The following is a 24,766-nucleotide window of genomic DNA, read 5'->3' as shown; positions in this document are numbered from 1 at the left end:
CCGCTCCCCACCCTGTTTTTCCCCCTCCATCTACCCCAAATTTTTTTTCCCACCATCTTTTTCCTAACGTCTTTTTGCAACGCCTTCTCCTGCTCGCTATCCTCTTTTCCCTTTGGCACTAACCACCCACTTTACTCCTAACCACCCTCTTTAACCCCCTCCATCTATCCCAAAACTATTTTCCTTCTCCTATCACTCCAGCCGCGCTGCCGTCTCCGTGGCGGTGTGCAGCCAGGCGAGCCACGCTGTCGTGGCCCCACCATCCAGTGCACAGCCGCTGATAACCCATTCCTGGTTCTCTAAGCCGGGCAGTAAGCGGCTCTACATGAAGACACGCGAACTTGCAAGGGCCTGACTTCCCTTCAGCAGCATTCATATACCGAGGTTATATATACAGGAGGATTCCTGGACTGCACGTTCTGATTGGATGAGAAGGAACCTCCAGGGTTACTCGGATTGGACTTTATTATCATGTTCTGATTGGATAAGAGCAAGCCTTAAGACAACCAATCACAGCATGAAAATAAAGTCCAATCAGAGTAGACCTAAAGGTTTTACTCTCATCCAATCAGAACATGTAGTCCAGGAACTGCGTGGGCCTTAACCTCGGCATATAAAGCATGCTGAGGCGGCGTCCGCTCATTTCAGGCTCTTCAGTGTCAGTGCTCGGTGTCTGCCTTAGAGAACTACGAGAAGGGGCTGCTAGCAGCCGCATCACGGGGCGCTGACTTGCTGCGGTTGGTGGTGGCGACGGAACGGTAGGAGGGCGGCCGGCAGCGGGAGCTTCTCCTGTCGGGCAGGAGGACGAGTAGAAGGGAGAGGCACCACCACATGCTGGAGGCTGGAGCTTGTGCCGCCGCAGCTCGCCTCACTGCAGTTGGAGGTGATGTCGGACACTACAGCTTGGCCAGAGTGGTAGAAATATTATTGCATAGGTGAGTTATCCGGGGCTGCGCTGCCTGTCTCTGGGGGCAGGGGTTGGGTGTCCTATTGTGGCTCACTGCACGAGGCTGCCCTGCCTGTGGTAGGGGGCTGGTTGGGGGCACTCTCCAGGGTTGCATTGCTGGTGGTGGGGCGGGTTGGCTGCCTACCAGGGCGCTACATTGCCCGCGGTGTTGGGGGTGTTTGGGGGAGGCAAGTTGTGTGCGCTAACGTGTACTGTCGGTGGCGGTGGATGGGTTAGGGGCACTATTTTCTGCTGCACTGGCTGCGGCAGGGGGTGGGTGGGGTGGTTATTCGGAGCTCCAATGCTGGTAGTGGGGGGTGGTTTAGGGGCGTTGTTGGGTGTTGCACTGCCCTTGGGGCGTGCTATCAGGAGCTGCGCTGACCTTGGGGCGCGTGTGAGGGACGGGTTTGGGGCACTATCTAGTGCAACAACACCCATGGCTGGGTCAGGTCGTGGGCACTATGCAGTGCTACACTGCCTGGGTGGGGGTGGTTTGGGGGAGTAGTGGGGTTACACTGCCTGCAAACTGGCATGGGGTGTGTTGGGTGTGCTATCCAGGAGATACACCTCCAACAGCAGGGGGCAGGTTAGGGGTGCTGTCGGGGGTACACTGTTAGCAGCGTTGGTGGGCTGCAGGGGTGGCAGTGACAAGTGACAGCAGTGGCCTCCTTCCGGTGACCATTCCCCTCTTCCCAACTCCAGACTCTAGTGGATAACCTCCTCCTGTTCGTGCACTCTCGAACATGGCAGGGCCCCCACACCAACAGCGGTTCCCCGGCCCATGCCCCCATGCTCTGTGTTGCAGAGACCACCTGGGACTACTGGGCAGGGAGTAGTGGGCATCACAGGGGACAGTGGGGACAGGGCACTGAGGGTGGAGGTGTCAGGAATGGGAACCAGCACTTGGGTGGGGATGGCTGGCTGGGTCTGAGTTTCTCCTACTCCTGCTCCGTCAGCCCCGGTGGGCCCAGCAATTTGTGGCCAGCTGCACTTGGCTGGGGGTGGTTTCAGTGAAGGCACTTACACTCACCCCAAGTCCCAGTTTCTGGCCAGCTTTTGCCAGAAGGAGAGGCTGGACTTTGGCAGGTGGGTGTGAGTGCCTTCACTGAAACTGGTCCCTGCCACCCAGTGGCCAGTGTGACAAGGTGAGACACTAAGGCTACCACTCCCTGCATCCCATTCTAGGCTATTCTGGCTTTGCCTGCCTAGCTGCTCCAAGCCAGGCTGGAGGAGGAGGAGGAGGAGGAGTCACCTGTGGTACACTGGAGCCTGCATATGTAGTGGCTCTGCAGTTTACCTCATGCTATTGTTGACAGTGTTGGAGACTGCAGCTCGACCAGAGTGCTAGGAGGATGCCCACGGGGGCAAGGTGGTAGGAACCTTGTAGGGCGGACTGCTGTATCGAAGGTGACAGTGGTTGTATTGGCATCGGTGCTAGTCGTGGTAGCAGCAGCAAGTCTGGGGGCCGGGAAGGGAGAGTAGGAGTGCTGCAGGGCCCAGCCAACCTGGGGTGGGGAGGAACCTGTGGGTGCTGTACTGTGGGCCTCAGTAACAGTGGTGGAGGCACACCTAGGGAAAGTAGGAGTCCTCCCACTTCTTCAGCAATCTCTGGAGGGTGCCCTCCTCCTGCTGGTGACTGAGCCAGGCATGAGTGGCAGCATTGTCTCATTCTTAACAAAATCAGGGGGTTGACTATTTGTGTAACTTTTTTGCTTCTTTTTTGTCGTGATAGTCTTGGACTTTTTCAAATTTCATGAATTGGGGGGGGGGGGGGATAAAAGGTATCATAATAGGCTTTCTAATTCCCATGCCTGTTCTTTTCTCTTTCTTCCAGTTTGTGTTTTCTTCTTTTCATCATCTCGTTCATTTTTTTTTTTTGCTGCCGCCTTTATTTCATGTTTCTATTCTTGTTTCTTCTCCTCTTTTTGTTTTCTTTATGCCCAGACAACAAACCAAAACTGAGTTAAAAAGAAACTACTTTCACTGTGTTGTATTTTTAAAACAACAGGTCCCTTACTATGTTTTAGAGATAAGGAAAAAAATCGGTCGTGTAGTTACTTGAATAGCTATGCTTTCATGATTGTGTTAACCCACTTATGCCTAGTGTTCCATTATTGGAATCCTAAGCATGAGAGAGTTACTTATACCCTACTACTCAGGGTCATTGACAAGGTCTGATTTTTCACTCATGCAAAAATTCAAAAAATTGCAGCCTCTGGCATAAATGGGTTAATGTGTTTTAAGTAGTTATTCAAGGAATCAAAAAATGAAGCATCACATAGAATATTGGTAGCAAACAGCCATTTCATCTGTTCCACGTATTTGTCTGGAGCTATGCAAGAGTCACGGGGGTAATATGTTCTAATTTATGAGATTATTAAGTGAACTGTATTGCCTTCATTTTATTTCTCTGCCATCATTTTCTTGCCCAGGCTGGAATGCAATGGGGCGATCTCGGCTCACTGCAACCTCCACCTCCCAGGTTCAAGAGATTCTCCTGCCTCAGCCTCCTGAGTAGCTGGGATTACAGACATGTGCCATGATGCCCAGCTAATTTTGTACTTTTAGTAGGGAGGGGGTTTCTCCATGTTGGTCAGGCTGGCCTTGAACTACCGACCTCAGGTGATCCACCCGCCTCAGCCTCCCAAAGGGCTGGGATTACAGGTGTGAGCCACTGCGCCCAGCTCTCTGCCACCATTTTCTACAGTGTTGTCATCTGCATGAGCAAACCTGGTTCATCACCACCTCTTTACAAGAGAAAAAGGAAGTGGGGAGAATCTGTGTGTAATTTTTTTCTTTTTGAAAACGAAGTCTCGCTCTTGTAGCCCAGACTGGAGTATGATGGCACGAACTTGGCTCACTGCGACCCCCCACCTCCCGGGTTCAAGCAGTTCTCCTGCCTTGGCCTCCTGAGTAGCTGGGATTACAGGCGCCGGCCACCAAGCCCAGTTAATTTTTGTATTTTCAGTAGAGATGGAGTTTCACCGTGTTGGCCAGGCTGGTCTAGAACACCTGATCTCATGTGATCCACCTGCCTCAGCCTCCCAAAGTGCTGGGGTTACAGGTGTGAGCCACGGCGTCCGGCCGTATATAATGTTTTAAGGCAAAGAATCACAAACAAAACAAGGCTTTAATAACTTTTGCTTCAAACAACCTGCGGTGTTGAGCCCTCTTTTATTCTTAGTATTACTACCTTTGATGTGAACTCTTTTAATTATTATTATTATTATGTTTTTGGTGATGAGTCCTCTAGTTTATGCATTTTCTTGACTGCTATAAGACTATATTGTATCATTTTTCAGAAATGTGTAAAGCCTATAATTTGGACACTTTTTAGTTATTTTTAAGATTATGAGCATGTAAGATACTGTTGATATATGGAAGAATATGTGTAAATACCACTAGATAGCTTGTATTGAAGAGATACCTAAATTTTTGTTCAGAGTTGATTGGGTGCATTTTCGTAGGTGTGTTTCTCAATACATTGTGTCCACGTTTTAAGGCATATAGAAATTTGAATACTGTTGAACCTTATAGAGTCCTTTGTTTATAGATTTAATATTTTTAAAGACTAAAGACATCATAGCCCCCTTTAAGATTGAGTAATATTAATAAAATTTGAGATATACAGGGTTAGAATCCAACAGATTCAGAGGTGCCTCTGCCACCCAGGCTAGAGGGCAGTGGTGCAATCACGGCTCACTACAGCCTCAATCTCCTGAGCTCAAGTGATCCTCCCACCGCAGCCTCCCAGGTGGCTGGGACTACAAGCATGCGCCACCATGCTCAGCTAATTTTTTGTACTTCTTAGAGAGTTTTGCCATGTTGTGCAGGCTGATCTCAAACTCCTGGGGTCAAGTGACTCGCCCACCTTGGCCTTCCAAAGTGCTGAGATGGCAGATGTGAGCCACAGTGTCAGGGTGTGCTCTTGGCTCTTGTTTATTAAAAGTCTGTTGCCGGGCACGGTGGCTCACGCCTGTAAATCGTAGCACTTTGGGAGGCCGAGGCGAGTGATCACGAGGTCAGGAGATCAAGACCATCCTGGCTAACACCGTGAAACCCCGTCTCTACTAGGTGTAGTATAGATTGAAGTCAGGTAATGTAATGCCTCCAGATTTGTTCTTTCTGCTTAGTCTTGGTTTGGCTATGTGGGCTCTTTTTTGGTTCTATATGAATTTTAGGATTACCAGGAGACACCAGGTGCAGCAGCAGCTTCGGGATAACTTGAGGATGCATCCTGGGGAAGAGACACCTCCTGTCCATGGCGCTGACTACTGAGGACAGCTTCGGTGTGGCTTTTCTGCGGCCGGCTTCTTTGAGGCCTTTTTCTTTCATGGTGAGTACAGAAGCTTTCATTTTCTGGAGTGTTCTGTGTATTTCTGCTAGATTCTCACTCCTTTTCTTTTTTCTGTCTTGCTATCTTACCATTAGTTTTACAGTAGTACTCACTCCCTGAGGGCTTTTGAGGTTGGAAAGCATAGGAGGCTTTAGGGCTGTTTCTGAGGGAAACTCCCTGAGAAGATGGAGAGAGAAGAAGGCTCTGGCTGTGGGAGGAAGAGGAAGCCCAGTGCAGGTGGGGTGTTGGGGCCAGGCCCCAGTTTGCATGTTGGAAGAAGTGAGCTCAAACTCCATAAAGGAGTAGTTACCTGCCTTCCATCATCATGGAGGTACGAAAACTTGTCTTCTTGTTGGAAGCAAGTAAAACTCCAAAAAAAGGGAGACATACAGCAAAATAAACTTCAGATCTTGACCAAATTTTTGGAGATTAGGGATGTCTTTTTTTATGGAGTTAGAGCTCACTTCTTCCAGCAGGCAAATCCATTTTTTTTTTTTCTGCTTCTAGGATGGTAGAGAGCAGTCTACAGCCTGAGACCCATCACAAGGTAAGAAACTGGGTTTGGATTCTGTCTTGCAAATTCCTTTTAAAGAATAAAGTCGACGTTTAACAACCAGCTGGTGTTAATTTCCGCTTACACTTAGAGTACTCAGAAATCATATAATTTGTGTGACCATTGTTAATTTAGCAGAATTTTGTTCTAGCTGAAATATGGTAGTAAGATTAAAAGAGTTTTGTTTAAAGGAGCACAATTGTGTAAAAATCAGCTTTAAAGGTAACATCCAAGATTGTGTGTGTGTGTGTACGTATGCATGTTTCTATTTTGAAAGGCCTTCATGTTTTTGTTTTTTTTGTTTTACTCTCCTAAGACCTTGTCTTTTTTTCTTTCTTTTTTTTTTCTACTCAGTTGACTGAGTTCTGTGTTCACTTGATTTTTTTTTTTTTGACTAAAATCGTTATTGCAACAGAGGCTACACTTGGTTTTTTAAGGAAGAATGTAGTTTAATTATGTGTAATTTGGCTTAAAGAAAAATATTAGTGTCTCCCTCTAGCACCACCAGACTTTTTTTTTCCTGTAGTTTGTGATGTAAGTTTTGGTATTTGATTTTCAACTGAGTTGTTTCCTTTAATGTTCAAATGTAAGGCTCTTTAGCTGACAGCTGTCTCGGGTTGTGAATCAGCTTATCAAGAATCTGAAAGTCTAAGATAGGGAAATAAAGGGGGATCTTTAAAGCTGTAAAACGTACGGTAACAGCTCAATGGGTTCACCTTGCGCACTGTCTAGACAGAACCAATTTATCAAGATAGAGGAATTGCAGTGGAGAAAGAAATTCACGCAGAGCCGGCTGTGTGGCAAACCAAAGTTTATTACTCAAATCAGTCTCCCTGAGCGTTCGGGGATCGAGGATTTTTGTTTGTTTTGTTTTTGTTTGTTTGTTTTTTGAGATGGAGCCTCACTGTGTCACCCAGGCTGGAGTGCAGTGGTGAAATCTCTGCTCATGGCAACATCTACCTCCCGGGTTCATGCCATTCTTCTGCCTCAGCCTCCTGAGTAGCTGGGATTACAGGCACCCACCACCATGTCTGGCTAATTTTTTGTATTTTTAGTAGAGATGAGGTTTCATCATGTTGGCCAGGATGGTATTGAATTCCTGACCTCGTGATCTGCCTGCCTCAGCCTCACAAAGTGCTGGGAATTACAGGCATGAGCCACCGCATGTGGCCAGGGATCAGAGTTTTTAAAGATATTTGGTGGGTAGGGGCTTGGAAAGTAAGGAGTGCTGATTGGTCAGGTTGGAGATGGAATCATAGGGGGTTGAAGTTAGGTTTTTTTGCTGTCTTCCATTTATGGGAGTGATGGCGCATCTGGTTGGGCCAGATTATTGGCCTGGGCAGGGTCTGCAACATGTATCGAGCACTGATGTTAGGCTTTACAGTAGTGATGTCACCCGCAGGAGCAGTTTGGGGAGGTTCAGAATTTTGAAGCCAGAGACTGTGTGACCCCCAAACTGTAATTTTTAATATGTTAGTCCTGCAAAGGCAGACTGCTCCCCAGGCAAGAAGGGTTTTTTTTTTGTTTTTTTTTTTTTTTTTGGGAAAGGGCTGTTATCAATTTGCTTTCAGAGTCAAACAGTGAACTAAATTCCTTCCCAAAGTTAGTTCAGCTTATGCCCAGGAATGAAGAAGGACAGCTTAAGGGTTAGAAGCAAGATAGGGTCGGTTAGGTCTTTCACTGTCATAATTTCCTCAGTTATAATGCTGCAAAGGCGGTTTCAGTACTTCATCGGCATGCCTAATAGATTTTTATATGTATTTGTGTGTTGTGTACAGAATGTTCCACTACTAAAAATATTTAAAAGACCTCTAATTAATTGGCTTAAAGAAAAATAAAAGTGCTTAAGTTTGATACTAAAAAAGACTAGTCAAATGCTTTTTCAAGTTTATGTAACTAAAGTAAAATCTTTAATAAACTAGCTTTAAAATTATTTGTAAAGTAATATTAGAAATGTAAGAATTGACAGCATACATTTTCTTTTACATTTAGTAATCAAGTAATTTTATACATATTCCTGCCAAATACTATAAGGTGTTGAAATTTGGCATTGGGTCTTCAAAACCATAAACCCAGCCCAAAACAGAATGATCTTCACTTGAGTAATTTTTAATAAGTAAGACATTGATAGGGCTTAATGAAAATCGCTGCATGGTGAATGTAGTAAGATGACTAGCACTTCTAATCCTGTGGCTTTTGGCAGTCTAGTCCACAGACAGTAAGGAAAGGACTGTTAACTGCCTTTGTTTCAAAGCTATTTTTTATGTGTATAACTTCACATATTAAATATACAAAAGATCTTGCAGGACATCTACAAAGTGTCTGATGGTGGCGGTTGTCAGAGAAGGTAGAGAAAAACAGTTATTTACATTTTGTATGTAATAATTAATATCTATATAAATGATGTTTGAAAAAATGTCAACATTTATTAACTTGGTAATTGATAGTCTTTGATTTGTTAATTTTTTTCTCTACCCTCTTCTAAATTAAAAAAAAATTAGCAAAACTGTGATGCTTTTTCTGTGACCAAAGAAAGTTAAGTTTAAGCATGATAAAATTGTCATACTATTGGATCTAAATTTGGACCCTATATAAATGTTTTAAACACTTGTAGTTAAAATTGTAACATAATTTTTTGATAATAACAAGAAATGCCCCCCGAGGCCCATTAAAAGCCAGAGCTATCAATGGCTACCGTCTAACCCCAGAATCTCTGAATTGTGGACACAGATATATATTCCTGTAAGAAAAATTTCAATGATTGGTTTTAGGTATAAATATGTCTTTAAGAGAAAGGAGTCCTGAAAGCAGAACCTTGCCTTGTTTTGCTATTTATTTCCTACTAAATCTGGATGTGTTAACAAGGAAAATGGGAGGGGAACATATTTGCAGTATAAAATAAGTGATGCTTAATATAAAATGATCTTGCAATTTATTATATAAAGCACAACATATTTGACAGCAAAAGGAAGTGCTTAGAAGCAAGAAGTCAGAAAGGAGGCATAGGTGAAAAACCTAGTTGTAAGTTTTATTTTTTTACTTATAACATTTTCTAAATAAAGCTGCTCAATGATATTAAAAAAGAAGAATAATTTGTTTTTATCAAAGACAGGCATGCCAGGAATTTTTTCAATTAAAACAATATAAATTATTGTTATATAAGTACTTATGGTTAATTTATTTTAGAAATTATTGACAATAGGAGTTAAAGTCACCGCAGAAAGGATAATCTAACCGTCTATATTCCATAATACTTACCTTGTTGATTTACACTCTTACTGTTGGTAAAATTGGCACTTAACTGGAACAGGAGAGCTTTTATTTGTGCTTGATTGTTGAACCATTATTTATGTATGAGGGACCCAATTTTAAGAATTCGAAGCCAATTAAATTAACACTACACACACACATGCCCACACACACGCATATATTTATATACACACAGGCATTTATATATATATGTATATACACCTACATACATGTATACATAAATACACACATACACACACACACAATTTTACACTTTAAGCATATGGGAAAATTAAATGTGAAATAGGGGTTAGAATCAGGGAGGCAGGGCATCACAGGTTTAGGTTATAAATCTGATGGTATTTTTATATTTGGATTCTGAATTTTCTTTGAGCTCCCTAGCAACAAAATGCAAAAAAATACAAGGAAGCCATGATCAGGTTTGTGTAGCCCTGAAGAAAAACAATATGCATATACATATATATATATATATATATGTATGTGCTTGTAAAGATACAAGTATGCATTTTTTTTCTTCAGGGCTACATTTCGCTTTGTATTATTTTGCTGTAATAAATCATAGCTATGAATATAACTGTATGTTGAGTTCTGTGAGTCCTTCTAGAGAACACTGAACCTGTGGATGATCTTGGGGATTTCCAACATACTGTACTGTATAGTTAACATTCTGAATGTTCTTTTCTGTTCTTACGCTCTCAATTTTAATTTATTTTTATTTTATTTTATTTTATATTTTTAAGATGGGGTCTCACTCTGTCACTCAGGCTGGAGTGCAGTGGCACAATCTTGGCTCTCTGAAATCTCCACCTCCTGGATTCAAGCGATTCTCCTGCCTCAGCTTCCTGAGTAGTTGTGGTTATAGGCACCCGCCACCATGCCTGGCTAATTTTTGTATTTTTAGTAGAGACGAAATTTCACTATGCTGGCCAGGCTGGTCTCAAACTCCTGACTTCAGGTGATCCACCCACCTGGGCCTCCCAAAGTGCTGAGATTACAGGTGTGAGCCACCACACCCGGCCTGCTGTCTTTATTTTAAAAATAGCCTTCTTTAAATTTTTAAGTATTTTTTAGATATTAATAATTTACCGTTTTTTGAAGTTTTCTTCTCATTCCTTATCTTTTTTCTCAAAATTAATTGTGTTGTTTTTCTTTCATATTAATAAGGTTTCCTTATACCTGGTGATTCTGAGCTGTTTTAACTTTAAATATCTAATACGTTTTGTTTGTTTGTTTTTTTGAGAGTCTCAATCTCTTGCCCAAGCTAGAATGCAGTGACACATCTCAGCTCACTGCAACCTCCACCTCCTGGGTTCATGAGATTCCTGTGCCTCAGCCTCCCAAGTAGCTGAGATTACAGGCATGTGCCACCATGCCTGGCTAAATTTTGTGTTTTTAGTAGAGATGAGATTTCACCATGTTGGCCAGGCTGGTCTCAAACTCCTGTCCTCAAGTGATCCGCCTGTCTCAGCCTCTCAAACTGCTGGGATTACATCATGAGTCATCGCTCCTGGCCAACTTGTAGATCTTAAATATTTTACACGCACGCACACACAGTAACTGTGAAGACGGATGTGTCGATTGTAGTAATCATTTCAGAATGTATACATATATTAAATCATCATGTACACATTAAATTATATAAATTTTGTCAATTATACCTCCAGCTGGAAAAAAAATGTAAATCTACTCCTAAATGTGAGACAATTGGAAGTTCATGTCCATGGGCTAGGGTAAGTTGGTGGAGAGCTAACTTCATTGTTGGAGGCTTTCTAAATGTATGTCTTTCGTTTGCACATACATGTATTTCTTTTTCTTGAACATGTAGTTTGTTCAGGAAAATATTGCGTGGTTGGTTGCCTGGAAAGATACATGTCTGATTGTCAGACTTGGAAGCCAGATAAAGGAAAGAGCCTGCTGGTTTATGGTATAGAGATTTTCACTCGTTAAGGAAGTAGGATTATTGTAGAAATAGTATTTGACAATTCAAGTTTGTAAAACACAGGTGAAGGTAATCGTTGATGGGTTCCCTCCTCTGAGATGACCAAACTATCTGTAGACTGGTTGGTAGACTCACAGAGACCACTTGTTCTTGGACAACAGTTAGAAGGATACTGCCCTAGGCAATGAAAAGGTGGTTGTTGAAGGCAGCAAGAGGCGCTGTAACATACCAGTTCATTTTTCTTGCCTTAGCAAGCACTTACTGATTGCCTTTTAAAACTCCCAACCATAGGGGATAAAACAATTAGAAGAAAGATACCTTCCCTGCTCCCATGGAATTTACATTCTAGTACAACAGTGGATATTAAACAATATATCATCTGGTCATGTAATTACAGTTGTTATAAGAACCATATAGGAGAGGCTTACTGCTGTGGGGTTCAGGATGGTGTCTATGGAAGTATGAATAAGGAAAGTGGTGGGAGAATAAAAGGAGAGTGGCAGAGACTTAGACTGAGAGACTAATTGGGATAATGAGAACTGTGGGATTCAATGAGGTGTATAATGTGTTTAGTGCCTGGTACTTGTGCTCAGTAAGTGCTAATTAGTAATTGCTTATAGCAATACTGTTATCTTGGGTGATCAAATAGAAGATCCCTAGCAAGTAATTTATAAAGAAACAAATTTTGTGTCAACTCTGTAATAAAACAATATATCCTTAGAATCATTTATCACTTAAAAATCCCTTATTTTATAGAAATTTTTGTGTTTCAAAAGTATAGCTAGGGCAGTCCCTCTTCAGGGCGGATACTTGAAGGAGACGAAATTGCCTCATAAAGGTGTCTGCACTCCCATGTTCTTTGCAGTGTTATTCAGAAGGTAGCCAAGATATGGAAACAACCTAAATGTCCGTTGATGGCAAATCAATAAAGGAAATGTGTGTGTTTATACAACAGAATAGTATTCAGCCTTTAAAAAGAAGGATATTCTGTCATTTGCCACAATATGGATGGACCTGGAGGACATTATGCTAAGTGAAATAGATCACACACACACACACACACACACAAATATTATATGATCTCACTTATATGTGGAACATTTTTAAAAAGTTAAATATACAGAGATGGAGAATAAAACACTGGTTACCTTGGGCAGGAGGAGGAAGGAAATGGGATTATATAGATAACAAAGTGACAGATAATGTAGAATGAAAAAGTCTGGAGAGCTTATGTATAACAGGAAGACTATAGTTCATAAAATTGCATTAAGGATTTTTATTAAGTTATTTAGCTGCTCATCACACACACACACACACACACACACACACAGTAACTGTGGTAGATATGTTGCTTCACTATAGTAACCATTTTACTATCTATATACATCCCATGATACCATTTTGTAAATCTCATATACACAGTGAAATTTTTTCTTAAGGTATTGTTGGGGCAGAGATCAGGCTTAACTTTGTGGTTGTATCTGTAGCACCCAGCATAGTGCCAGAGACATAGAAGGTGTTCAATCTTTTTTTTAAGTATCTGAAATATTTACCAGAAATTCTAGTCTCTTAGCTGAGAGACATCTAGGAAGGATACGTTATTTTAGATATTAATAAAAGAAGTATTCTTCCTTTTTTTCTTACTACAGTGTTGGTATTGGTGCTGTTTGTTTAGGAATATTATTGATGGCCCTTTAGTTAGAATTTAAATATTATCCTTTCTGTAGCCAGCAGGGATCTGTTGGGATGAAGTCTTACTTTTCTTTTCTTGGGGGAAATTGGTGCTTTCTAACTTTCCAGCACTTAGACTCACAGTGTATTAGTTATCTATTGCTGCAAAACACATTACTTCAAAACTTTGCAGTTTAAAACAACAGACATTTATTATCCTACAATTTGTATGGGTCAGGAAGATAGGAGGGGCTCAGCTGGGTGCCTCTGGTGCAGGGTCTCCTGGGGTTGCAGTCAAGCGGTTGGGTTGGCTGGGACTGTATCATCATCTGAAAGCTTTACTGGGGCAGGGGATGATGTGCTTCCAAGTTCACTTCCCTGATTGTCGGGAGAAGGACTTGCTTCCGTGTTGTGTGGGTGTCTTCCTGGTTTATATTTGTTACCTGGTGTCTAGAGCTGATGTACTGGGCGCTTTCCCCTAGCATGGTTATTTTGTTTCTTCTCTCATTTAGATAAAAACTTATGTGAATTTTAGTGTAAACCCCACCCCCATTATGGTCTAAGGGGCCTTTTAGAAAATGAGTAGAATGTACACAAGCAAAATTTTTAGCCTGTGATCTTTTGAAGTATTTTGAGTGAAAGGAGAGACAAATTAACCGTTGTTCACTGAGTGCTTTGCTTAATGTTGTGCCTTCTTTTGCTAAATCCTCTTGTTTGCTGAAATCTTATATCTTAAGTTGCTGATAGTTTAATAGAGATCATCATTAAAAGGTGATTATATTTCTTCATGCAGCTTAGCTTTACATTTTTTCCATTATATCCCAAGATCTATAATATAGCATGAAATGTTTTAAAAAGGGTGTTTTCCCAATCGTGTAAAAGTTAATGTATCTAATTGGAAAGAGAAACTCATAAAAGTAAAAAGTTTTAAAAATCATCTTATTCTTACCTCTCAAATACAATGACCTCATAGTTATAATTTTGCTCAAGGTTTTTTCCTCCTCATTCTAGGCATAATTATTTTCTTACATGTGTTCCAATATTACTTTTTTGTGAAAAATGTAGTTACAAATGTGGTCTAATTTTATTTTACACTTTAAAAATTGTTAACGAGATGGTCATATTTTTATATATTTACTGATCACTTATCTTTGAATTGTCCCTTATTTCTTGAACAGTTTTTCCAATAAATATTGTTAGTAGTAGGCAAGACAACCTTATCTGTTATGTAAACTTTTTGGTAGCTGATTGTATGTCCATTCTTTTACCTCCTGTTTGTTTCTTTATTAGCAGTGTCTTTTTGTTACAGAATTCATTCATTTTCTTGTAGGCAAATATCAGTGTTGTTATCGGTGCTGTGTGTTTGTCTTGCTTAGGAAAATCTTTCTCACTCCAGTAATATTCTTTAGTATTTTTCCTAATAGCTTTATGGCTTTGTTTTTTTCTTAATCTCTCTGTCTCTTGCGCGCATGCACACACACACACACACACGCTCTTTGAGATGGGTCTCATTCTATCACCCAGGCTGGAGTGTTGCGGCGCAATTATGGCTCACTTGCATCCTCAACCTCCCGCGCTCAGGAGATTCCCCCACCTCAGCCTACCAAGTAGCTGGGATTACAGGTGCATGCCACCACCTCCAGCTAATTTTTAAATTTTTTTTTTGTAGAAACACAGTCTCACTTTGTTCCCCAGGTTGGTCTGAAACTCCTGGGCTCAAGTGATCTGCCTGCCTCAGCCTTCCCAAAGTGCTGGTTTTATAGGGATGAGCCACCACATCTGGCAACACCCATATATTTTAAAATTTGGTATGAATTAGTCTTTTCTTTTTGATGTGGCATCATTGTATTGACTAATCCATTGATTTGAAATACCACCTTTATTATGTTAAATTTCTGTGTAAATATGAAGATCTTTTCTGTGACTGCAATTAATTTATGCTTATAATGCACAGGTTGTGTTACAAGAGCTTAACAGTATATTTCAATGCTTGGTCATGTCTCGTTCTTGTTTTTCAAAAATTTCTTTGGTATTCTCACAAGTTTATTCTTCCAAATTAGCTTCAGAATCAGCTTACCATTTTAAATAAGCATCCCCCTTCTAAATCTATTATAATACTTCATGACCTTCTCCTCTATTCTTACTAACTTAATTTAAGCTACCATTCTCTGTTGACTAAGACTGTTTTCTAACATACAGCAACAGGAGGGTTCTTTTTAAAACATAAATCAGATTATGTCATTCCTTTGCTTACATTCCTTCAGTGCCTTCTTCCCCTGTCTTTTGGTTATTGTTGCTGTATAATAAGGTATTCCAAAGCCTTGTAGCCTAAAAACTGTTTTATTGTGCTAACAATTTTGGGGGGTCAGTAATTCATGACAGGTTCAGGTGGGCAGTTCTTCTGTTCCATATGGTGTTGCTGAGGCTGGAGAATCCCTTCCATTATGGCTTCTTCAGTCACATGTCTGGCTCCTCAGTGCTTCTCGGCGTCCTCTGCACAAGGGCATCTCATTCTTCAGAATCTCTGCATGCGGCCTCGGCTTCTCACAGCATGCTGCTCTCAGAGTAGTCCCATTTTTTTACCTGGCAGCAGGAAGAGGGAAATAAAAACTGTCAGACCAATTAAGGGCTGTGGCCTGGAACTACACAGTGTGCCTTTAGCCGTATTTTATTGGTCAGAGTAGTCACTGGACCTGCTAGATGAAAGGAGGTGGAAAAAGAAATTTCTCTTTCTAATGAGGTAGTGGCAAAATCTTTTTTTTTTTTTTTTGAGACAGTCTTGCTCTGTCGCGCAGGCTGGAGTGCAGTGGCACGATCTCGTCTCACTGCAAGCTCTGCCTCCCAGGTTCACGCCATTCTCCTGCCTCAGCCTCCTGAGTAGCTGGGACTACAGGTGCCCACCACCACGCCCGGCTAATTTTTTTTTTTTTTTTTTTTTTGGTAAGTAGAGACAGGGTTTCACCGTGTTAGCCAGGATGGTCTTGATTTCCTGACCTCGTGATCCGCCTGCCTTGGCCTCCCAAAGTGCTGGGATTACAGGCGTGAGCCACCGCGCCCGGCTGGGAGTGGCAAAATCTTATTGCAGGAAGGCGTGTGGGCTGAGAGATACTTTTGACAGTTGGGAAATATAATCTGCGATATCATCAAATTCAAAATAAATTCAAAGTTCTTAAAATGGCCCATAAGGCTTTTCATGATCTGACTCCTGCTTCTCGAATCTCTTGACCACATCTCCTAGATTTTCCTCTTTTGTTCCCTTTGGGTGAACCACATTGGCCTTCTTGCTAGGCTTTGAACATGCCTCACCCAACATCCCAACATCAGATCCATTTTACTTGCAACTATTGCCTTGAATGCTCTTCTTTAGATCTTTGCGTGGGTCTTCCCATTCTTATCTATTTATTTATTTACTTAGAGACAGTGTCTCACTCTGTTGCCCAGGCTGGAGTGCAGTGGCAAGATCTTGGCTCACTGCAACCTCTGCCTCCCGGGTTCAAGCAATTCTCCCACCTCATCCTCCTGAGTAGCTGGGACTACAGGCATGTACCACCATGCCTGACTAAGTTGTATTTTTTGGTTTCACGAGGTTTCCCCATGTTGGCCAGGCTGGTCTCAAACCCCTGACGTCAAGTGATCCACCTGCCTCGGCCTCCCAAAGTGCTGGAATTAGAGGTGTGAACCACGCTGGTCTTCCCATTCTTTTAGTTCATTTAGGTCTCTGCTCAAATGTCACATCTTCAGAGACCTTCCCCTGACCATCTTGTCTGATAAATTCTTGATTACTTGGAACTCCTTAATCTTGATTTTTTTTTTCTTTTTCATAGAATTCGGTGCTGTTAGTAGGAGTCTGGGGGACCTGAGTACCACTTTTCTTCCTTCCCTGCCTGGCTTCTGAGCAAGTTGAGAAATGAGTAAAGGTGGAGGCCAAAATATATTTTTAAAATTCCCCTAACTAAAGGGAGATGAAGCAAAGGGAACAAAGGAAGTATGGTGAAGATTCTCAGATGTCCCACATGGGAAACTGGGTAGATTGTGGTACTACCTACTATGATAGGAAACATGGGAGGAAGATTATGGATTAAGCTTTGGAAATGTTGAGTTTGAAGTGTCTACAAGTTATCCACGTGGAGAAACCATATGGACATTTGGAATAACACATCTGAAGCTTAGGAGGGAAGTTTACATTACAGATGCAGGTTTGGTGGTAGTTTTAGTTTTCTACTGCTGTGTAACAAACTACCACAAACAGTAGCCTAAAACACACAGAATGACTATCTTACAGTTTCTGTGGGTCAGGAGTCAGGGCATTGCTTAGCTGGGTTCTCTGCCCAGGTTCTCATCAGGCTGAAATCAAGGTTTTGGTTAGGGCCTCAATCTTACCTGAGGCTTGCGGTTCTCTTCCAGGCTCACTAGTTTGTTGGCAGAAGGTTCAGGAATCTGGGGAGACAAGACTTTTGGGAGCACCAACCCAGATGTTGCCATTCCATGTGTCAGAGTCTTGTTCTTTCCCAGCCAGGCCCCTGATCTGGGCATGACAGACCTGCTGCCTTTGGGAGTTCAACCTTTGAAGCCCAACACATGCAGATTTAGATATCTAATCTGTTCGTCCGTCCTTCCGTCCAATCTATATAGCTCTGAGATACATAAGTATAAATGAATGAGTGACAATTAAGTGCTGGTTCTGGTCCTTAGGTTTCTCTACTCTCCTGCTGCAGGAGAGGAGAGTCTCTCTGTGTTTTCAGAGAGGTTCTCTAGCTTTCAAACTTAATTTTCAATTGGAAGTTAATCAGCTTTTTTTGTTGTTGTTTTCTTTTTTTCTTTCAAATCAACATATGGGAGTGAGGAGCACTAGGCAAATACGGTGCAGGCCCAGCACCAGCTTTGGCCAACTTCCATGGGGAGCCTGGAGTGAGAATGGGAGCCTGGGGCAAGAACGGCTCTTCTGGGTTGCCCAGAATTGCAGTTGAGGTGTCCAGGCATTTATATTGCCACATCAGTTAGTCATTGGATGTGGGTTACCGTGGGAAGGGTATGACCTTGAACAGGGTTGTTCCCTGTAGGTGAGGCAATCCCTGAAGGGGCTGATTGACAGCACTTTCAGCACTTACAGCAAGTCCTTTTTTGAAGGAGGAACTGGGTAGCACCTCAGTGTCTACCATGATTTCTCTGTATCCGCCAAATGGCCAATTTGTTGTTGGCTTTTATTATCATCATGCATTCATGGATTTAAGCATATATTTAGCAAACTTCGTTAAATTATGTGTATAGAAAAGTGCACAAATTGTAAATATACAGCTCAGTTACCAAGTAAACACACCAGTATAACCAGTATCCAGATCAAGAAATAAAACAAATACTGTGAATCTCGAAGTCCTCCTTGTGTTTCCTTTCAGTCACTGACTTCCAGGGATCTATCCAGACTTATAAAATCATGGGATGAATTTAGCCTGGTTTTGAAATTTATGTAACATCATACAGAATGTCTTGCTCTGACTTCTGTCAGTGTTGCATTTGCAAAATTAAGCTCACGGTTGTAAGTCATTTTCTTGCTGTATATTTTTTCATGGTAGGTGTATACCAGTTTTTAAAAACCACTTCTTAATCCAGTCTATCGTTGTTGGACATTTGGCTTGGTTGTGCACATGTACCCTAAAACTTAAAAGTATAATAATGAAAAAAAAAAACACTTCTGCTGTTGACATTTGGATTGTTCCAGTTTTTGGAAATTATAAAACATGCTGCCATAAAACATTGTTGTACATGTCTTTTGGTGAACATTTATACATTTCTGTCGGGTGTATAGTAAAATTGCTGAGTGTGTTTGTGTTCAGTTTTAGCAGATAATGCCAGTTTTCAAGGTAACTACTAAGTTACACCCCCTACTAATAGCCCATAAGGTTGCCAGTTGCTGTAATTTGCTCCTGTTTGTAGAAGACACAGCCTTCCAGGGCTTATCACTGAGAACTGTATTTACTAAGGTTAAGGTCTCCATTAGCAGATTCTGAACTCTTACTGTCTTGAAGCTGCAAGGCTTTCACATTCTGCTTTGCTTTTCAGAAGTTTTTGGTTTAGCCTTTTTACCCTGTTCCACTCACTGAGGCATTTGCGATTCCCTCAGTTCTTCAGTTTTGCCAGTCTAGCCCTCAGTGAACACCAGAATCTCTGATGGTTTCTTCTTCCAGTAGAGGTACATTGTCTGGGGAAAAAAGCCTTATTTCTCAAAATCTCTTTTTCTGACCAGAATCTGCAAATGCACCAGAGGAAAAGCAGCTGCAGAAGATCGCGTTAGCTCACTATAGCTCACTATTTTTGAAATCTTAGTCTTACTAATCATTATTCCTTCAGTAGCTCTCTGAATTCTACAGATGAGTTTTATATTTCATCTTTTGTTAGAAATTAAGTTTGTGGTAGGAGCTATTGTTTTGCAGTAAACTGTTCTATCCTACATGGAAACAGTAGTGTGAATTTAAATATATTTAATATGTTTCATTACATTGCCATCCTTAACCACGTCCAAGTTATTACACTTTTGGTCAGTGGGGGCCTCTTTAAAATTCTTTCCTAACCATTTTTGACATGACCCTTATTATTAGTCAGTGTTGCTGTCTGGTATGACAACATGTTCCAGGGTCATTATGTCCTTTTTTTTTTTTTTTTTTTTTTTTTGCTTCAGACATAGAAGCAGTCATTTCCCAAAGGAGTCCGGATTCTTTTTACTGGGAAATGGTGGTTGAAGATTACAAATGGGTGGGGATTACTATGGGATTGGTCATTAGTCATTACTATAGTATTGGTCATTGTTTCTAGGTGTTTTCAGTGGACAGAAGTAGAAATATGTTTTTTTAATACAAAATAAAATATCTTGACTTCATTTCATATAGATACTTCTTTTTCAAATTCAAGACTACAGGTTCTTTACCATTACTTTGCTCTCCCATGCTGAAAGTGTTGGGTTTTTAGAGACAGTAGGAGTGATAGAATTAAAATACCACAGAAGTATTTGTTTCCTTGATTCTACAGTACATACAGGATCAAGATTTATTTTCTGTTTGTCACTAGAGTATATTCTACTAGGAATTATACAGTTAGTATCACTTGAAATCACTTAGAATAGTTCCTCTCTTTATGATTATACCATTAAAGAATTAGATACAGATTTCAGTTCATTTGTTTATATTTTATTTCTAGACTTCTTAAAATTTTAATTTTATGTTTATGTAAGTTACATAGTTCTAAAATGAAATCTACAAAAACAATATATATTTCATACAGAATATGGATTCTGTCCTTGTCACTTCTGCTTCATTTCTTTTCATTTCCTAAAGGCAACTACTAATTTTTTTTAACATTTCATTCTTCTAGTGTTTTGTTTCTTAATATGAGAAACATATATTTCTATCTCTTCCCTCTTTTTAGATGAATAGAGTATACTGTGTATATTTTATCCATCTTGTTTTTTTTTTAACTTAAGATATATTCTGGAGATTATTCCATTGTTTAATAAATTTGGAATCTTTTTTGTTTTATGTTACATTTAATTTTAGACATGCCTTTTATTTAAGTGTCATTTTGTTGTCCACGTTATTTGCTCTTTCAGCATATATAAACATATGTACACATACACACACACACACGTACACACACACACATATATATATACATATATATATATATATTTCTTTTGAGACAGTCTTGCTCTGTTGCCCAGGCTGGAGTGCAGTGGGACTTAGCTCACTGCAACGTCTGCCCCCTGGGTTGAAACAATTCTCATGACTCAGCCTCCCAAGTAGCTGGAACTATAGGCCTGCGCCATCACAGATGGCTAATTTTTGTATTTTAGTAAAGACAGAGTTTCACCATGTTAGCCACGCTGGTCTCAATTGCCTGGCTTGGCCTCAGCATATATTTTTGTATTTAGAAAGATTTACGTTTCAGACCGGCATTCAGACTATGTAATGCTAAGGAATTTATTGTAGAAAGTAGACTGTATACAATTTTGAGGGGACTAAGTGAGTTGTGTATCTGGAACAGGGAATTGGAGGATCAGAGGAGTCCACTAACCAGATCGTTCAAATCAATGACAATGGGTAGGCAAGTTGGAGCTGTTTGGGAAATCTGAGAAGTCAAGTATATCCAGCCCCTGAAGTGAGATTCTGAAGGAGGAGCTTGAGGAGGGCACTGTGGGAAGCTCTTGCCATGTAAGGTTTGTCTTAGGATCCTCTGTAGATTTGCACCCAAGCATCTGGTGGTGGGATTCATGTGCCCAGGGAGCTTACTTCCCAGGAAGGTGCTGATGCATACAGCTGAGCATGTGTCTCTGGGCAGAGTCAGGCAAATTACACCTTAGTGTCTCAGCGTTTGTCTTTTTTTTTTTTTTTCCTTTCTCGATATGCAGTCTCGCTGTGTTGCAAGGCTGGAGTGCAATGGCGCGATCTCGGCTCACTGCAATCTCTGCCTCCCGGGTTAAAGCGATTCTCCTGCCTCGGTCGCCCAAGTAGCTGGGACTACAGGCATGCGCCACCACACCCAGCTAATTTTTGTATTTTTAGTAGAGATGGAGTTTCACCATGTTGACCAGGATGGTCTCGATCTCTTGACCTCGTGATCTGCCCGCCTGGGCCTCCTCCCAAAGTCCTGGGATTACAGGCTTGAGCCACTGCGCCTGGCCTCTATCAAGTTTTAAAAAACCTTTAAAAAAGTGCCTGGCCATGGGACGTGGTGAGGGAGGGGCATCCCCGTAAGGCTGGAACCTACCCTTAGGCCTGCGTAGCACTGCAGTCACCTTGCTGCTGAGCGCCTTTTCACGTGCTCCTTACATTTGTGGGTTCTTCCGGCCTCCCTTTTGAGAACAGCGTTGGGAAGTATCTCATAGCCAAGCTTGGAGGATTTTTAAAGAACTCTTCTCTCGGATCTCCCTTAAATTTCCAAATCCCTCCTCCTCCCCAGGAGAGTGTCTTGGTCTGACACCTCTTCTCTTCTGGACACCCTGGGGGCACCCTGATGGGCAGGGGTCCTCAGGTCAACATGGGACCTTGGGGGCACCTCTGCCAGCTCAGCTGGCCATCAGAACAAAATGAACAGGCTGGCCGACTTCGTTTTGTTCTTGCTGGATGGTCTCCAGCTTGGATGGTGGCTGGCAGGCCTGCCCCTGCAGCTCCTCAGGCCCCTTAGGGGGAGGCCTGCCATCTGCCTGGTGACACCCCAGGGGTGGGGCTTGAGAAGTCCAGATGCCTCTAAGGGGAGACAGGAAAACCCGATTCACGCCAGGCATGCAGCACACTGTGGATGTGTTATTTTGACAAGTGAGCATCAGGCTTAGCATTTACTCGTGATTCACTCCAAGCCAGTGAAGGGGGCCGTGCTGCGGGAACCCTGCCGCTGCGCTCATCACCAGGACCTTGGCTCCCATCCTACCAGAGGATGGCAGTCCAGAGGGACATTGGATGTTTGTCTGGCAGTCAGTCCACGGGGCCCAGGGGGGCTGGATGTAACCTTCCGTAAGTGGCAGTTCTGAGAAAACAAAGCTGCCAACCGCCATCAGAAGCGGGTTGTGCCCATGATAGTCCTGGCCTCTGAACTACCCTTGACCCGTCACCTGCTAAGAGCAGGCATGGTGCAGATATTGTCACCTCTCCACCCTCCCAAGAGGTTGTTCACGAGTGTCAGCGCAGGGGTTCACTCTGGCAGGCCCCACTGAGGAGGGGCGTCCACGGGGCCCTGGGCTGGGATGAGGCCGTACTTTGACCATTTTTCCTCAGTCCCCATCCCAGGCTGCTGGCACAGGGCAGGCAGGGCAGAGCTCACATGGAGGCCCTTGTTTCTTCACAATTTTATTTTAATCATCTCCAGCTCATACAGGAGTGCATTTTCCTAAGAAGCTCATCACCTCATCCTGTAAGCCCCTCCCTTCCTGTTGGCCTGTCCCTGCTGCCCGCACCGTTACGGACTTCCCACCAAGCCCCACCTTTTGACGTGGCTGGTATGTCCGTGTGCGCCCTTGGAAGCAGTGTTGTTTTGTATTGTGCGTGCCTCTCAGACATGATGTCATTTATTGCACTGTTGCTCGGGAGCCTGTTTGTTGTGTCCAGCACAGGTCTCAGCGAGCTAGCCCTGTGTTCATCTCCATGGGTGTGGCTTTCGTGGTATCCCAGGGACCCTCTGCAGGGAGGTGGGGAAGTACCAGGTGGCCCATCGCATGCACATGCAGGGCCTGTCCGGGGTGGGTTCCAAGAAAGTCCTGCTGGACCTTGGGTTTCTGCCGTGTTTGATTTTACTATCATTGTCTTCATCTTGAAGGGGCAGTGTTAGGCAGGGATTGGGTGGCACTGGCCTGGCTGGAGTGGCTATGCCCACTGGGAGGGTGCCCTGCCACCACGCTGTGGGCTGCCCTTCCCTCTCTCATTTCCCACAGGCCAGCTCCTGTTGCTCCAGCAAGCCCAAGAAGTGGGGCCTCATTGGAATCTAGGCAGGGGGTTCCTGACAAATTCCAAATGATGATGGCAGAGGTGGTGCGAGGAGAATGGGGTGCATGGAGGTTGGAAACAGTGATTTTAGAAAACGAGCAAAAGAGCATGCCACACTCACTGCCTGAATGCCAGTGTTTCAAAGGCAGGAACACATGCTGGTGAAGCAGCTCATGGGGGACAGGCCTCTCAGCGGAGATAGTTGGTGGTTGCCTGTGAATTTCAACTTTCCTGGACTTCAGCTATATCATAGCGTGCCACCACGAGGGCTGATGTGGTACAGCACCTCTTTTTACACGTGAGCTGCTTGCAGCAAGGGGGATCCGGTGGGGTCAGGTGTATACAGGACACCCAGCCATGCTCCCAGTTCCGTTGATCTGAAACTCATCTGACTGGGTGTCCTGTGGTTTTGTTTGCTGAGTCTGGCCACCCAGGTGCAGACCAACCAACCCCCTTGTCTTTATCCAGGAAGATGTTGAGGCCAAGAGAGAGAGGACGACCATGGGCCTCATGCTGCCCAGGAATAGGCCCGATTACCCTGGCCCCCAGCTCCATGCAGCCTGCATGGCCAGGTGAGAGGAGGTGCCTGCTGTGCTTGTGGGTGGTGTGTGGTGTGTGTGTGTGTGATGTGTTTGTGTCTGTAATGTGTTTGTATCTGTGTGGTCTGTGTAGTATGTGTGTGGCATGTGAATTATGTGTGTGAATGTGTGTGCGGTTTGTGTAGTGTGTGTAGCACATGTGCATGTGTGTGTGGTGTGTGGTGTCGTGGTGCCTGGGGCACGTGTGCAGTCCGATGCCTGTCCTTACCTGTGGGGACCCACATTACCTTAGCCACACTGCTCTGAGGGGGCAAGGTTCAACATGGGGCGGTGTTGCAGTGTGGGACAGCTTTGCAAGCTCTTGCACCTTGGAATAGCTTTGCAATTTAGACCTGCTCAGCCACCTCAGGTGTGACCAGAGTGAGTCCCTCACCTCTCTCACTCTTCCTGATCACCTGTAAAATGCAAATTGACAGGGCTATCTCGCAGGTTGTGGGATGGTGGCCCTGGTGTGTGTGAGGGCTGGGTAAATGGCGAGACAAGCTCCATGCTGTGGCAGGAAGCAACTGGCACTGGAGGAGGGGAGCTTGACCCAAGCAGCTGCACCCAGACCCTGCCCCGAAGGGGACTGCTGCTCTGCTGCTTTACAGGGAGGCCAGCCTCCCATTGAAAGTCTGACTAGGCCTGACCCTGCTTAGCTTCCGAGACTGGACCAGATCTGGTGTGTTCAGTGTGGGGCGGCCATAGATGAGCTAAGCCACCGAATGCAGGTGTTTGTCCACCACATTCGAGGAACAGTTAAGTTTTAATTTTGTATTTCTGGATTTATAAATGTCAAGAGTGACTTCAGAGAATGAGAAATTCTCCTGCAATAGCTGAATAGCCTTCTGATGTGCTATTGTGGTGTAAGGGTTTCTTTCTGCAGTTTTTATTAATTAGCACAAATGACTTTGTCCCATGAGTACTTACATGTCCTAGGAGAAAAAAAGCCAAATTATCCTTACTTTCCTTGGCTGTTTGTGTTCAAGTGTGTTTCTACTGAAACCATG

General features: G+C 43.0%; 1 protein-coding gene across 1 annotated transcript in view; it reads left to right on the top strand.

The window, feature by feature from the left end:
* The first annotated feature begins 656 nt into the window (after positions 1-656).
* The window catches only part of LOC109029477 (fibroblast growth factor 7-like), a 115,836-nt gene continuing 91,726 nt past the window's right edge, over positions 657-24,766 (top strand). Inside the window, exons 1-3 of the mRNA XM_063698407.1 lie at positions 657-935; positions 5,128-5,282; positions 5,790-5,829. The gene's annotated coding sequence lies outside the window, so the exon portion shown is untranslated. The remainder of the gene's footprint in view (positions 936-5,127; positions 5,283-5,789; positions 5,830-24,766) is intronic.

This window comes from Gorilla gorilla, chromosome 16 (genome assembly GCF_029281585.2).
Source record: "Gorilla gorilla gorilla isolate KB3781 chromosome 16, NHGRI_mGorGor1-v2.1_pri, whole genome shotgun sequence".
NCBI lineage: Eukaryota > Metazoa > Chordata > Mammalia > Primates > Hominidae > Gorilla > Gorilla gorilla.
This window is presented reverse-complemented; position numbering and strand designations above follow the sequence as displayed.